This window comes from Oncorhynchus mykiss, chromosome 28 (genome assembly GCF_057628025.1).
Source record: "Oncorhynchus mykiss isolate SJ-2025 chromosome 28, ASM5762802v1, whole genome shotgun sequence".
NCBI classification, from domain to species: Eukaryota; Metazoa; Chordata; class Actinopteri; order Salmoniformes; family Salmonidae; genus Oncorhynchus; species Oncorhynchus mykiss.
This window is the reverse complement of record NC_143049.1, coordinates 8,034,379-8,046,886: the sequence shown is the minus strand read 5'-3', so window position 1 is coordinate 8,046,886 and position 12,508 is coordinate 8,034,379. Positions and strand designations below refer to the sequence as shown.

The window sequence follows — 12,508 nt, the reverse complement described above, 5'->3', positions numbered from 1 at the left end:
TTTAAAATAGTTTCAAGTTTCAAGTTTTATTAGTCGTATGTATCCTGAATAGCGACATTCCAAAACCAAAAACAATTGTGATCCTAATTTTGCCCGGAAACACATTAATGATTAATTCTGGACCAATGACACGCGGAGAGAGGGACAAAGAGTCAAAGCTCTATTCTGACTCGCATAATACATTCATGAATCAATGTTTAAAAAAGGAGGAGGAGAGAAGGAGAGGGAGAGAGAAGTGATGAGAGAGCCAAGGATTCAGAGGCGTTATGAGCCTCGGAGGGGGAGAGAAAAGGGAAATAGAAAGTGGAGAGAAGGTTAAGAATTTGTTATTAACTGACTTGCCTAGTTAAATAAAGGTAAAAAAAAATTATGAAATAACAAAGAGGCACAGAGAAACAGAACACCACACAAAAGCCAGGAAACTGACAGACTGCAGACAGGCTGAGATGAAGAGAGAGCTGTGTAGAAACAAATGAAAAGAGAGAGGGTGAATTGATCTTGTCTACAAACGTAGATCTTGGTAAACACAGATAAAGTACGGAAGCTAAATGAGATGTGTGAGTACAGGAGGAATGAAAAATAACCAATTTCTTTTGTTTTAAGGGAGGTGCTTGTGAGTGTATACTTGGGTGAAAATCCAAGGTGAAATACTGAAAAGAGAGACCTGTATAAGAGAGATGTAGCAACCAATTTAGACTTCTGAAAGCACAACATGTAGACACAAAGCAGATATTTATATCTATATCAAATGTTAAAAGAGAATTTAGCTTTTTCTTTTGCATCCAAATCATTATTTTTATGTAACTGGAAAGGGAAAGGGGGATACCTAGTCAGTTGTACAACTGAATGTGTCTTCCGCATTTAACCCCTCATGTTATAGAAGGGTCCAGTGTCACACCCTGACCATAGTTTGCTTTGTATGTTCTATGTTTTGTTTGGTCAGGGTGTGATCTGAGTGGGCATTCTATGTTGGATGTCTTGTTTGTCTGTTTCTGTGTTTGGGCCTGATATGGTTCTCAATCAGAGGCAGGTGTTAATCATTAGAATCCCGTTACATCCAGACACGATTTCACTTATTCTTAAGACAGTTACCCCAACCAGCAAGTCATTTCCTGATCCTCGTTGTGCAGTACAGAAGAAGCATTTTCATGTAAAAAAAAAAAAAAACATGAACAAATGCTACAAAAACACCAAAATACATCCTTTTAGAAACGGAAAAGCTCTCAATGTAGGTCTGTACACACAAAAATGCTGTACACACAAAATGGAACATTATCCGCAAAGTTATATTCCATTTTGTTGTGACTCAAATGAACCTCTCCGTCCATTCTAGCAGCAGGCTTCACAGAGTGAAGGGAGAAGAACAACTGGATAGGGGAAACAGCTCTAGTTGCACAATATGGAATGTAACATTGTGGATAAAGTTCAGAATGACATAATTGCATGTGTACAATATCTAAAGACCTGCATTACTATACTGAGAGCTTTTTGTTTCTAAAATAACCTATTTGGCTGTTTTTGGAGCATTTGTTCATGCTTTTTCCGAGCCCCAGTACTGCACAAGGTCCTGTGAGGTAAAAAGGGTCCCATGAGGTCCTGATAGAGAGAGAAAAAGAGAGAGAAAAAGGGAGAGAGCGAGAAATGATAAAGACAGAGAGAGAAGATATAGAGGCAGAAGAGGATGGAGAAACAGAGAGAGAGATAGAGAGAGGAGGACAGAGACAAAGGAGGATAGAGACAGAGAGAGAGGAGGCATCTTGTCATGGGTCATTTTAATCATTGTCACCCAAACAAGCCAGAAGGACAGAGAGTGTCAAGGGATTTACAATGCCACACACACACAGTCACGCAATGCCAAAATACAGTATAGCATGCTATTCTTAAAACTCTCTTACGCATGTACACAGACAGTACACATACGTAAAAACACACACATGCATGCACACATACACACACTCTCCTTTCTTTCTCTCTCTCTCCGACAGAAATACTGAGCTACTGTAGCAACATGAACAAGCAATAGCCTAAATGAAAATGTCACTTTCATCTCCACTCTACTCCACAATTCACTTAAAGGCCAGCAAGAAAAACGTAAGGAAAACGTTGAGTTGACTGTGCAATGCAGTGTATGATTCGACACAATTTTATAATTGGTGGAGCAGCTCGGCAAAGCAAAAGCATGCGTGTGTGTGTGCACCAGTGGAGGCTGATGAAGGGAGGATGGCTCATAACAATGGCTGAAACGGAGAGAATGGAATGGCATCAAACACATGGAAACCATGTGTCTGATGTTGTTGATACCTTTCCCCTGATTCCGCTCCAGTCATAACCATGTGCCCGTCCTCCCCAATTAACGTGCCACCAACCTCCTGTGGTGAGCATGTCCGTGTATGTGTGTGTCTGTGTATGTGTGTGTGCGTGTTTGTATGTAACTTGCACTTTAGTATCATATATAGTCACAGCGTATGTGACAAAGCAAAAGGACATTGTGACCGCTGTATGCCTCCAGTCCCTGAGGAGTATGATGTATGTGTGCGTGCGTGTGTGTGTATTGTATATTCACATTGGTGAACTGTCTTCGGGCTTTCGCAGGGCTTGTTTGTGTTGCAGTGAGGCAGCGCTAACGGCTGAAGCACTGCGCCCTCACAACATTGTGTGTGTGTGTGTGTGTGTGCGTGCATGCGTGCACGCATATGGATGTGCGTGTGTGTTTGCATCTACAATGGAGGCTATATTAGCTGCGGCGTCAAAGAATACTACGAAGCACTTATCTACAAAACCACCCAGTCTTAAAGCACCCTATTCCCCACAAAGTGCACTACTTTTGACCAGTGCTCACTACATAGGGTGTCATTGGGTGCCATCCAACCTGGAATACCTGATGGTCAAATGCTGACCCTTCTATCTCCCTATAGCCGTGACGATAACATCTCAAGCCAACATCTCACTGGCACTCAATGATCTGTACGAGGCACAAGCAGGAAACTGCGCACCCAGAGGCTGCACTTATTGTAGTCGGGGATTTTAACTCTGCGTCACTAAGGGCCCTCAATGCCCTCCCCCTGACCCCCCTTTGGCAAATCAGATCGTAACGCTATACTCCTACTTCCTGTATACAAGCAAAAGCTCAAGCAGGAAGGGCCTGTGACACGCTCTATAGAGAAATGGTCAGATAAAGTGGAGGTTACGCTACAAGACTGCTTTGTTGGCACGGACTGGAATATGTTCTGGGACTGTGACGAGTGATGGCTTTGACGAGTTTTTGACATCATAAGAAAGTGCATCGGTGACGTTGTCCCCTCAATGAAAGTTTACTGCTTTCCCAACCAAAAGCCCCGGATGAACAATGAGATACGCGCCAAGCTAAAGGACAGAGACACCGCACATAGGGCTATAGCAGCTAAGGCTTTTCATACACTACACAACTTCTAAAATCTTACATTACACATTGATTCCGTAGTTGATCCTGCCCTGAGTTTCTCTCATACTACATTATCGGGACATCCAACAGGGGTCCGGAGAATGGAAAAGCCATCATCGGTGAGTCCTTGACCTGCTCAAACTATGCGAGTCCCGATGTACTGATCCTAGCCCAAGTTCATAGGATTTCACCCCGATCATGAAAACGTGTCTGGAATGGCAAAATCATGTAGTGTATACCCAGCGTAACCCTGAGGCTACAGTCGAGGATAAGAACGCTTAGAAGAAGTCCCACTACCTCCACAGGCCATCAAACATGCGAAAAGACAATACAGGAATAAGGTGGAATCCTACTATACCGTCTCCAACGCCCTACAAGAACTACAGTCTATTACGGATTATAAAAGAGGACCCAGTTTTAAACTACCCAATGATGACTCAGACGAATGTAATGCTTTTATACGACTCCTTATCAGATGAATGTAATGCTTTTATACACGCTTCAACAAAAACAACACAGAGCCTTGCTAGAGGGCCCCCGCTGTTCCAGAGGATTGGGTGATCTCGGACTGACGTTAGTAAGACTTTAATCGGGTCAACAATCGTTATTGGGCCCCAGGGCCAGAAGTTATTCAAGTGTGCGTCCTCAGGGCATGAGCAGACCAGTTCGCTGGCATCTTCACAGACAGTTTCTACTTCTACTTTATCTCAGTCTATAATCCCTACATGTTTCAAGCTGACTACCATCATTCCTGTTCCCAAAAACTCTAAGGCAATGTGCCACAATGACTACTGCTCTGTACCAGTCATATCAGTAATCATGTCATCATGAAGTCCTTTGAAATGCTGATCATGGCACACATCAACTCCATCATCACAGACATCCTGGACCCACTCCAATTAGCATACCACCCCAACAGATCCGCGCATATGACGCAATCTCAATTGCACTCCACACTGCTCCTACCCAGACAAGAGAGAATTCTGTTCATCGACTACAGCTCAGTGTTCAACACCATAGTGCCCTCCAAGCTCATCAACAAGCTTGGCACCCTGGAACTGAACACCTCCCTTTGCAACTGGTGAGGGTAGGCAAAAAGCACCTCCGCCACACTGACCCTCAACATGGAGGCCCATAGGGGTGTGTGCTTAGTCCCCTCCTGTACTCCCTGTTTACCCACAACTGTGTGGCCACGCATGACTCCAACTCCATTATTAAGTTTGCTGACGACATGACTGTGGTACACCTGATCACTGACAATGATGACACAGGTGGAGGTCAGAGTCCTTTTAGTGTGGTGGGGCAGCAGTGGAGTAGGTCAAGAGCTTCAAATTCCTCTGTGTCCACATCACTGAGGACCTAACATGGTCCTCTCACACCAGCACAGTCGTGACAATGCCTCTTCCCTCTCAGAAGGCTGAAGAGATTTGGTATGGGCCCTCAGGACCTTTTACAGGTGCACAATCAAAAGCATCCTCAGTGGTTGTATCTCTGCCCACAAACACAAAGCCCTACAGAGAGTGTTGCGGAGGGCCCAGCGCATCACTGGGTGCGAACTCCCGGCCATCCAAGACATTCATGCCACCTGAGCCATGGACTGTTTTCTCTGCTCCCGTTCGGTAGGCAGTACCGGAGTATTGGGTCTCGGACCAACAGGCTCAGAGACAGCTTCTTTCCCCAGGCAATAAGACTGTTGAATAGCTACCCTTCTCCCACAGATTATCCACACTGACTACATGCACTGACTCTATGCTCATCCATAGCTCTCTACCATTCAGGCACACACTCCTACACGGACACTCTTCTCATTCACGCATACACACATACCCACATACACACACTCTCATGCACCCCTGCTCAAACACTCACTACTGAGGCCACACATGCTGCCATAGTGATTATAGTGACTACTATTACCATTCGCTGCTGCTACGTTGATTATTATGATTATCATTATCGTTGGTAGTTATCCTGCTACTAGTCACTTTAACCTTGTTTAAATACCTACATGTACATATTGTACCTACCTCAATTATTCCAGTACCCCTGCACATTGGATTTATGGTATTGGCACCGACCTGTATACAACTGCATTATTGTGTTTCTCTTCTTTTTTTCCCCTCTTGTATTTTATGTTTTTATTCTTATCTATAGGGAAATTCCACGTTAAAGCAATTATGCTGAGACTCTGTTTTTCACTTTAAAATGTATGCCAAACATATCAACCACCAACAAAAAAACGGCCATTAATAATTAAAATTTCCCGTTGCTGCAGGATTATTTTCCTGCTGTAGCAAACTCTGCTCAAATTAAGATCCTGTACAACTCGATGCACAATGACTACTTTGAACAATTTACACAGTAAAAAAAAAACTATTTTAGAAACTGTGCAGACGCAAACACTGTATCTGCACAGATCTTCCTGTAAATGTGAAATTGTTAAAAGGTGTCCTTGTGCATGGAGTTCTATGGTTTGTTAAATCAATGGTTTTAGACTCAGCGTATTTCCGTTACCATGGACTCATATTAGTACCTTTCATTCTGCATTGTTGGGAAAGAGCTTGTAAGTTAAGCATTCACTGTACTGTTTTACACCTGCGGTATCTTGTACATGTGACAATACAACTTTGAAACTTGAAACATTTGTGCACAATACCCACATTTTTCTCACAGCATGGTTCTAATTGTGAGGATAAAGGGTATCTGAACGAACCTCTGAAGTGTAATGGAAGAAACATGTCTATAGCAGTACCAGGACTGCACTTAATAAGCCAAAGGAGCACAGAGTATCAGAGCGGACAGGTCATAGAGATTGAACACTGATTAACACTCCCCTTTAAGCTCTGCTAGTCTTCCAAGAGCCATTCATCTACTGACAGAAAGGGGGATGGAGGGAGAGGACGAGAGAGCGAGAGAGAGTGAGAGAGTGAGAGAGACAGAGAGAAAGAGAGAAAGAAAAAATAGAGAGAGAGAGGATAAGGTTGAACGTCAACAGCTAAATCACCAAGCAAACAGCGGATAGAGGAAACACAAAGACAGTGTGTGTAAACATCGATAACTGTGATGCGGATGTGTGAAAGAGTGGAACAAGGCATGAGTGTGTGTGTGTGTGTGTGTGGAAATACAACTAGACACACATACACTAGAAAACCCTGGTATGAGAGGCCTTCCCCTAGTATTATGTTGCATCTCTGCCCTGCCCTCCTCTCCTGACCAACAGATGGCATCCCCCCCCCCCATCCCCCCCCCAACACACACAGTGACATCGACAGAGTCTTAACTGTAAGGCATAACAACATACAAACACACACTGAGACACAGCCACAAAAGTTGAAAATCCAGAAGATTGAATTAAATCTACTCCCCCTCTCCTCCTACAAAACCACAACAATCTCAACCACGTCAGCCAGCCAGGACACTTTAAATATGAATCCAAATGACCGAAGGCTATATTTTGATAAAACATTTCAATTTGCCACAGCTTACTGAAAGCATTGCTGATCTGATCACTAACCCTGGGCTTAACAAATGACAGACAGAGTTCGAGCAAACTTTCACACACCCCCACACACACACATACACAGACACGTGCACACATACACACATAAGGATACGCAGTAAAAGGACATTACACACACAGATACATATATGTTCAAGGTCGCAGACACACAGGCGAAAGATGAAAGGAAGGAAGCGGAGAATAGTGAGAGGAAAGGATCCATCTAACACCAAACGTTCCCACAAATGTAGAGAACTTTCCCTTAAGAATCTCATTAGGTCAAGCGAGATCCATATAGCAAGGGTTTGTTGAGATCGGTGTGGAAGAACTTGACTGGCCTTAACCGACTGCATTCCAACTAATTGCCCAACATCAGTGCCAGACCTCACTAATGATCTTGTAGCTGAATGGAAGCAATTCCCCTCAGCAAATGTCCAACATCTAGTGGAAAGCCTTTCCTGAAGAGTGGAGGCTGTTATAGCAGCAAAACGGGAACCAACTCCATATTAATGCCCATGATTTTGGAATGAGATATTCGACGAGCCATGTGGTGTATTTGTTTGTCCAACGGTTCGGTCTGGACAGTCGGTTTTGTGGAGAAGACCTCTTCGAAATGAGGACGTCCGCGACAGTTAGCTTAGACTACTGCTATAAAGCTTGTGGATGTCGAAGAGCCAAACAACCGACATTGTTGTTTGTAGAGTCTCTTTCAATATTGGTGACATATTTGTTTATAGCTCACACGGTTTAGGTTTTACCAACTATTTTGTGTCTACGTTCTTGTCCGGATCCTCTCATGTGTAGAAAAGGCTGTTTTCACAAGCCCCATATTAGGGAATAGGCTCAAACCTTATATCGGCGGAAAGAGGGGATTGAGCTGCAGCCACCATATGAAACAGTAAGTCTCTAGAAAAAACACACAGAGAGCTATTTAATATTCAAAATGTCTTCACTGTGCGATTGACGCATGTACTGTGTGTGTCAATCGGCTCTAAGTGAAATAGAATGTGGTTAATATGTTCTCAGAACTTAAGATATTAACGTTCTTCACATGTTTCAAATCAAATCAAGTTATATTTGTCAGATGCTTCGTAAACAACAGGTATAGACTAACATTGAAATGCTTACTTATGGGCCCTTCCCAACAGTACAGAGAGAAAAAAAGAGAAATAATATAAATCATATTTAACAAGAAGAATTTAATACACAATGAGTGACAATAACTTGCCTATATACACAAGCTACCAGTACCGAGTCGATGTGGAGGAGTACAATGACATTGAGGTAGATAAAGTGCCTTCAGAAAGTATTAAGACCCGTTGATCTTTTCTACATTTTGTTACGTTACTAAAATGTATTAAAATGTATTAAATACATGTTTTTCCTCAGCAATCTACACACAATACCCCATAATGCTAAAGTGAAAAAGTAAGACCAAGGCCCTTCTCCCCTGATTGCTTGGTTTGGAGATTCCAAACTTCTTACGTTTAAGAATGATGAAGGCCACTGTGTTCTTGGGGACCTTCAATGCTGCGAAAATGTTTTGGTACCCTTCCCCATATCTGCGCCTCGACACAATCCTGTCTCGGAGCTCTATGGACAATTCCTTCAACCTCATGGGTTGGTTTTTGCTCTGACATGAACTGTCAACTGTGGGACCTTATAGAGACAGGTGTGTGCCTTTCCAAATCATGTCCAATAAAATTGTAAAAACATCTCAAGGATGATCAATGGAATAAGGTTGCACCTGAACTCAATTTCGAATCTCATAGCAAAGGGTCTGAATACTTATGTAAATAATATATTTTTTTTAATGAAAATGTTAGGTAATGACCTAATAAGACTCTTAAGGGAACATTCTCTAAAGTTGTGGGAATGTTTGTTGTTAGCTGGGCACACACACACACATACACCCTAGTTAGACAGGTGAAACAGTTTGACCCACATTAAGCATTCAATGTGTCAAAGGAACACGAGTCCTGACTTACAGAGAACAGGTGGTGAGGAAAGAGGAAGGCAGCCAAACACCACCACGCGAAGAGACATGAGCTGAGTTCTTCACTCTTTGTGAACAGGTGATGAGCCGTGAGATAACATTACTGGAGACTGAATATACACTCTCAGGAAAAAAGGTGCTATCTAGAACCTAAAAGGGTTCTTCCGCTGTCCCCATAGGACAGGGATCATCAACTAGATTCAAACGCGGGCTGATTTTTTTATTGAGTGGATGGTTGGGGGGCTGGAACATAATTACAAATCATTTGTACACTGCAAATTGACAGCAAGAAGCACAAACAGATATAATATTGGAATAAAACATCATTTCCAACCTTGCTTGCATTTGTTTATGATCACGTCTCTATATTATTCATGGAATAAGAAGCTGATTTCCTGGAATTTTTTTTACAGTTTTTTTTCCAACAATGAAAATTAGAATGAAAGAATAAGAATGATTTTGCTCAGAAAACTTAGGGGGGACAAATAAAACCACCTGCAGGCCAAATTCGGCTGGCATGCCGCCAGTTGGGGAACCCTGCCATAGGAGAACCCTTTGAAGAACCTTGTTCGGTTCCAAGTAGAACTGTTTTGGGTTCCAAGTAGACCTTTTTCCACAGAGGGTTCTACATGGAACCCAAAAGGGTTCTATCTGGAACCAAAATGTTTTTTACCTGGAATCAAAAAGGGTTCTCCTATGGGGACAGCCAAATAAACTTTTTTTCTGAGTGTAGGCTGACAGAGAGTTTCAGGTCAGCCATCCAGCCATCAATTTATCCAGCCACCACCATATACTGGAAAGATGTAATGATCTTATAATGTCCAATGATTAGAACAACCAGCCAAGAAAACCTCTGAATTAACAAGAAAAGACAAATGGAGTGATCGATTCTCTAGTCACATCTGAGAAAATGTAGCCAAGAAAGTAAATGAAAGTATATCGAATGGAATAAGAGGGAGATGAGAGAGAGTGTTTAGTCTGTTCTTCCATCTCTATTTTTATTGTGACCTAGTTATCCAACACAATAACAAAATAGCTAGAGGGCTAACTCCTGGTTACACATAGAGCAGGGACAGGCAACTTTGATGGGGTTGGGGGCCACAAAAAACCTGCACTCATCAAGAGAGGCTGCAGTGGCTGCAGGGGCTACGTACCCACATATATACCCACACATGCAGTCAGAATTGGCCCTAACCTTCTGAGGGCCCATGCGAAAATTTGCATTTCCATACATTTTGCGATAGGGTGCAGATAAATGTTGCCCATTTTTAAGCAAATTTCCAGCAACATTGTCCTGACTAATGCCATGTTAATATGATATCTGAGTGAGGGTGACTAACAAAATCAATGGGGCCCCAGTCCATAATTCCACCATGATTACTACAAGTTTAGATAGCTGGCTAGACTAACTTACCAATGTAAACATTTTTTAGCTGAAATGTGCTAATTGAGTCAGTGACTGACATAAGAAGAAAAAACTGCACCTAGTCTATTCTACAACTCTAACTCTCAACAGCAAGTTGAGACCCCAACGGAGATCGTAAAAAATATTATCATATTGTGTGTGTGTGCTGTGTGGGTACTGTGTGTGTGTGTGTGTGTGTGTGTGTGTGTGTGTGTGTGTGTGTGTGTGTGTGTGTGTGTGTGTGTGTGCGTGCGTGCGTACGTGTGTGTGTGTGTAATTGACCTTCCTGGGTCTGATAGCTTCTTCTCCCCTAGCACATCAGACAGACTGTCAGTTCCCATCTTTATGCCAACCAGGCTAATTATATAATCTTCCACACCCTAAGAATGTGATTGTGTGTACGTGTGTGTGTGTGTGTGTGTGTGTGTGTGTGTGTGTGTTGAAGTCACCTTCTGTGGGCTAATTGTAAAATCCTGAACACAGAGGACAACCTCAGCATGCTCACTATGGTTACCAATGTTTTTCAAGGTCAAAAGCATAAACGCCCCTCCCTCCCACCCCAACACACACACACACACATACCCTTTCAACACCCCTTTCTTCCAAACCTTTCCTCTTTTAATCCCCCACCTCCCTTTCCTCCTTCCCCCCTCTTACTTCACTCCCTCTATCCCTCCCTATCTAGGCAACCTTCAGACACTCTCCTCCCTTCAAATTCCCAGCCCTTCATGGTTCTGACCGTTTTCCTCCATTGAGGTTTTTACAGCTTCCAGGGACAGAGGAGACCACCACAATGGACAAGAGGATTTCACTCTGCTAACACTCTCTTTCTTTTCATTTCTCTCGCTCTCTTTATCTCCTATCGCATCCCCTTCTCTATTTCTCATCTCTCCTCTTCCAAAGCCTAACTCCCTGTGATGGTTTATGTGTGAGGTCCCTGCAGGTTGGCTAAAACCCCTCTCTCTCCTCCCTCCCCTCTCTTTTTTCCCTCCCTCTCTCCCCATGGTTAGCAAAAACCATCACACCTTTCTCTCTACACTCCTCTCCCCTCTCTTTCACTATCCCCCTCTCTCCCCATGTTTGGGTAAATTGTCATCTCCCTGCTGTGCCCTGAAACCAGAGAGACATCATTATTCTCTGCCCATCAATGAAGAGGCTAAGCATTTCACATCCTTTTGCGTTGTCCTGCCCCATTTAAATTCCTCATCCCACCTTCTACTCTGTTCATTTTCTATTTTCCTCCCTTTTTAGTATTTTCCTCATTCCTTTTATCTCTTTATGTTATCACCTAAATACTGTACATACATTTTCCACCACTACATCGTTATCTAATATCTCTCTTTCCACTCCATCATTTTCTATCTTCCTCCCTCAGTCTCTGTCTCTCTGAACCATTCCTCTAGCAGTGGGAAGCTTAGCAACAGCAGCAGGCAGCCTTCATGCTAACTCCACTAAAGGGATTATAGGGGTGTGTGTGTGTTTATGTGTGTATTTTGCACATGTATCAGAGAGAGAGAGAGAGAGAGGGAGGAAAGGAATAGAGATGGAGACGGAGAAAGCTGTAGAGTAAAAATGATGTGATATACAGTGCATTCAGAAAGTATTCAGACCCCTTGACTTTTTCTACATTTTGTCACGTAACAAGCCTTATTCTAAAATGGATTAATTACAAAAAGATCCTCATCAATCGACACACAATACCCCATAATGAAAATGAAAAACAGGTGTTTAGAAGAAAAAAAATGCAAAAACTGAAATATAACACTTACATAAGTATACAGACCCTTTACTCAGTACTTTGTTGAAGCACGTTAGGCAGCGATTACAGCCTCGAGTCTTCTTGGATATGACACTACAAGTTTAGCACACCTGTATTTGGGGAGTTTCTCCCATTCTTTTCTGCAGATCCTCTCAAGCTCTGTCAGGTTCACAGCTATTTTTAGGTCTCTCCAGAGATGTTCGATTGGGTTCAAGTCCGGGCTCTGGCTGGGCCACTCAAGGACACTCAGAGACTTGCCCCGAAGCCTCTCCAATGTTGTCTTGGCTGTGTGCTTAGGCTCATTGTCTTGTTGGAAAGTGAACCTTAACCACAGTCTGAGGTCCTGGGCGCTCTGGAGGAGGTTTTCATCAAGGATCTCTCTGTACTTTACTACATTCATCTTTGCCTTGATCCTGACTAGTCTCCCA

General features: G+C 42.9%; 1 protein-coding gene across 1 annotated transcript in view; it reads right to left on the bottom strand.

Annotated features, from left to right (window-relative positions):
* Positions 1–12,508, bottom strand: part of LOC110508413 (leucine-rich repeat and immunoglobulin-like domain-containing nogo receptor-interacting protein 3) — a 61,978-nt gene that overhangs the window by 43,887 nt on the left and 5,583 nt on the right. The window lies entirely within an intron of this gene.